This window comes from Schistocerca serialis, chromosome 4 (assembly GCF_023864345.2).
Source record: "Schistocerca serialis cubense isolate TAMUIC-IGC-003099 chromosome 4, iqSchSeri2.2, whole genome shotgun sequence".
Lineage (NCBI taxonomy): Eukaryota > Metazoa > Arthropoda > Insecta > Orthoptera > Acrididae > Schistocerca > Schistocerca serialis.
The window spans coordinates 750616838-750620701 of record NC_064641.1 but is presented as its reverse complement, the minus strand read 5'-3'; positions in this window follow the sequence as shown (position 1 = coordinate 750620701).

Sequence of the window (3864 nt, the reverse complement as noted above, 5' to 3'; positions counted from 1 at the left end):
GTTTCCGTGTTTTTATACTTGTCAGCTACTTCTGATTCATGTTAAGATAGCAGTTTCATGAGCAACCTTTACCTTTTACGATAGTTCCCGTTCATGTTTCTCTTTATTACTTCATGAATACTTTGCCTTCACACAGCCATAATGTTAAAGCTGCGGCGGTATGTTTTTTTTACAGAGTAATAGTAGGTGAGCATAATGAAGGACAGTTTGGTGTGTTTCTTTTAATTTGTTAGCAAAATAGTTGCAGAATATTGTATCAACAGATGGTGGAAATTACAAGAACAGAGTTATTTTGTCTTTGCAGTTAATGGAAAGCCAACAGTTTTTAAAGAGAGCAACATTGCTGAATTTTTAGATGTTACTACATTCCATACCTTTTTATTAATTTTTGAAATTGGTATGTTTTTATATCATTGAGATGAATCTAGTTACATGGGTGCTATTGTCAGTTAGAATGAATATTATAAAATTGCAGGATCACAAATATATCGTGAATGGTAGTAATATCTTGCGTCATGGTGTCTATAAATGTGAATGTTTAATACGAGACTATTAAGCCCCATTTAACAGTTAGTATCGCATGAAACTGATGTTAATGATAATTCATAAATGCTAAACTATTATGTTGTGTGCTCTCGTAATACAAAACAGTGTAAACTACACAGGTAACCAGAATAAGTTGTTTTCACTAATTTGTGCTTTAGATAAATATTTCAAATTATGACCCATTATATTACTCTTCTTGATGCAATGTAAGTAACTTCTTAAAATGTTTTATCTAGGTTTGACAGTCTGTTCAGATATAAAGCACAACTGTATGTGTTGTGTTTTCTGCTACAGAGATTTAAATGTATTTTGTGCTCCCTTTTTGTTAGTCAAACACTGATACATGATGTGCCTCAATCAGTTGGAGTAGGTGCTTCATAACTGTTTTTTTTCTGATATCTTGATCTCACAGAGACTGATAGTTCATCCACTTATTCCTTTGATACTGGTAATAAAATGTGGCTGAATTACAATTAGCCCAAAAATGTTTTTAAATCAAACATAAAATAAACTATCGTATTTAATGAACAGAGCTGCCTCACCAGGTGCTAGAAATAGTTACTATAGACATTGATTTAGGCCTGTCTGTCACATTTTTTTTAGGATGTCTTCATTATTTAAATTGTGTAATTGCAGAAGTTGAACACTTTATGGGAAATTGTCATTTTGGTCAGTGTGTATTGTATGTGAGGGTGGTAACCAAACATAAAAACAGTGCTAATCAAAGACAGCACCAAGTTTGCATCTTCATTTTGTTCTTGGGAATTCTACAGAAGATAAACAATACTTAATGTTACAGGAAAGAATGAAAATTTGTGCTTGTTATGAATTTCAAGCTTGGAGGTTGTAGTGTTGATGGGGTAGTATTTGCCAGTTGTACTTCCACAGTTTTACGGAGCGAGGTGGCGCAATGGTTAGACACTGGACTCGCATTCGGGAGGATGATGGTTCAATCCCGCGTCTGGCCATCCTGATTTAGGTTTTCCATGATTTCCCTAAATCGCTCAAGGTAAATGCCGGGATGGTTCCTTTGAAAGGGCACGGCCGACTTCCTTCCCCATCCTTCCCTAATCCGATGAGACTGATGACCTCGCTGTCTGGTCTCTTTCCCCAGTTTTCCTTTATTTGCTTTCTGGATCCTATTTTTGAGAATTCACAGTAGTAGAGGGAGACCTTGCTATCTTACCACAGTGACTGCTTCACACACAAAACTGGATCATGTTAAGATGTCTAGTCCTCCACTGTCACTGGTTTAGGAATTTCAGTGCATACGAGAGTAGATCATAGCTAAGTCATTAGAAACCACACTGTGGTTATTTGATAAAGTGTATTTTCAGGAGTTTCACTAAAAAGACATGCAATTTACCATTTTTTGGGAGTTCAGTTATTGAAAAAAAGCTATACACAAATTGCAAATTTATGCAATCATTCAAAGTATGAGAGAAATATTTGGAAAATCATTAAATAGTTTGTGTACCATATTTGCTTGCCCTATGGCCTTCAAACAAGCTTTGCAACATGATTGTGTAATACAAATGAAAATTGATCTTGGGATGCAATAGTATTTCTAACGTATTACCACAAGGCTGCTGGTGGCCACCTCAAAGCCTTAGGCCCAACTTCATGTGCTCACCATTGGCCACAGCAGAGCCTCATGTCTGATGCTGTGGCCTGGCCTGGCAGTCAAACATCCATCACTCTGCTTGTTGCAGTAGGTGTGTTAACAGTACTGCTGCCAATGTGTTACCTGTTAGAGTAATTGGTAGTCCCTCCTGGCAAGTCACAATCTTAAATTTGACCGGCAGTGGTGTATTAGTGTTCTGTTACTTATGCAATATACAGGTATGTGCATTTGTCATAGTTAAAAACAATCATAGAATAGCTGTATGTGGAATCTGTCTCTTAAGAAAAGAAATGGCCACGGAGATGAAGACCAAAGATGGGTTTGTTGGTACTCAGAATGTATGAATCTACACATTTCTTTTAAACTGTCATTGTTATTGTGCCACATTAAAAATCTTAAAAGAAAAAGTAGTAGTAAAGAACATATTGTATAAATTGTAAAACCAATCATGCTCATGCTATTGAAATAGTTGGAGTAACTTACGTGCTTGGAAGTAATAGTTGAACACAAAAAATTTGTGTGAAAAAAATGCTATCCCTTGAATGTTCTCAACAAATGTTTTACCGTACATGGACTGTTAATAGTTACTAAAAGCTACATGTGGGTTAAAACTACCTGTTATTTGGTATTTCTCAAGACCTGATTGTATAGCTTAATACACGGTGTGGTAGCTTAAGAGGTAGGGAGGAGAGCCAAACCTAGATTGAATTTGTGCGGTAGATTGTTGACTGCCAGTATGCAGGGTGTATATTCTGTGGGAAATCTAGGGGGAATACGGGAATTTTTTCATCTGGGAAGAACCTGGGGAATCCTTTGAATTCCAGGAAGTTTTAATTGTTTGTTTTCAGTGTAATTGTCATTTTGGCTGGTAAGAACTGATATTCTAGCAAAAGAATTTTACTTTAACTTGGTACTGCAGAAGAATAATGCAGCAATAACAAGTAAATGAGAGAATAAAACTTCAATTGCAAATAAAATGCACTATTTACGACAAAGGCACAGTGCACACACAAGTGTTTGCCGAGAGCAAAATGCGTCGAAGGCTTTGAGATTAAGACTCTGCAATACTTAATAACTACAAACTGCTTTAAATGAATGTGATGTCACAACCATTTACGTTTCTAACAGGTCCGGGGAAAATATTGCGAATGGTGATTTGAGAAGTGTTACTTCCAAAGTAATTTTCCTTTTATGCAAAATGAATTACGCTAACTGTGGGAATGTGCAATGACTTTCTTAAATCATAGTTTTGACTCTCATTGCATTGAGGCTGTCACTTAGAAAAATTTTAGGCCCAGAAGACCAGCTTTTTACACCATTATTTAGAATTTTACTGGCGCATTTGTGTTTCGTATATCCTAAATGCTAACGCATTACAAATAAAGCAGTAACAGAAGCAAAAAGTTTAATCTTCAAAAGTATGCAGTTTACATGTTTGTCACTTAACATCGAAAAAATTCTTTGACGTCAGGTAAGCCTATAGTGTATTTTTAATGTTTCCCATGTTCCTTTAACCAAAATGAGATTGAATTTAAATACCTTAATAGTTGCTGGGATTCACATTTTAATACATATCAGTTAGTATTATAAAGATCATATAATTGGATAAATAAGAAATCTCACAAAGTGGTGGCAGGAGAGGAACACAAATGATTCGGAAATACACAAGCTTCCAGAGCCAGTGGTTCTTCTGG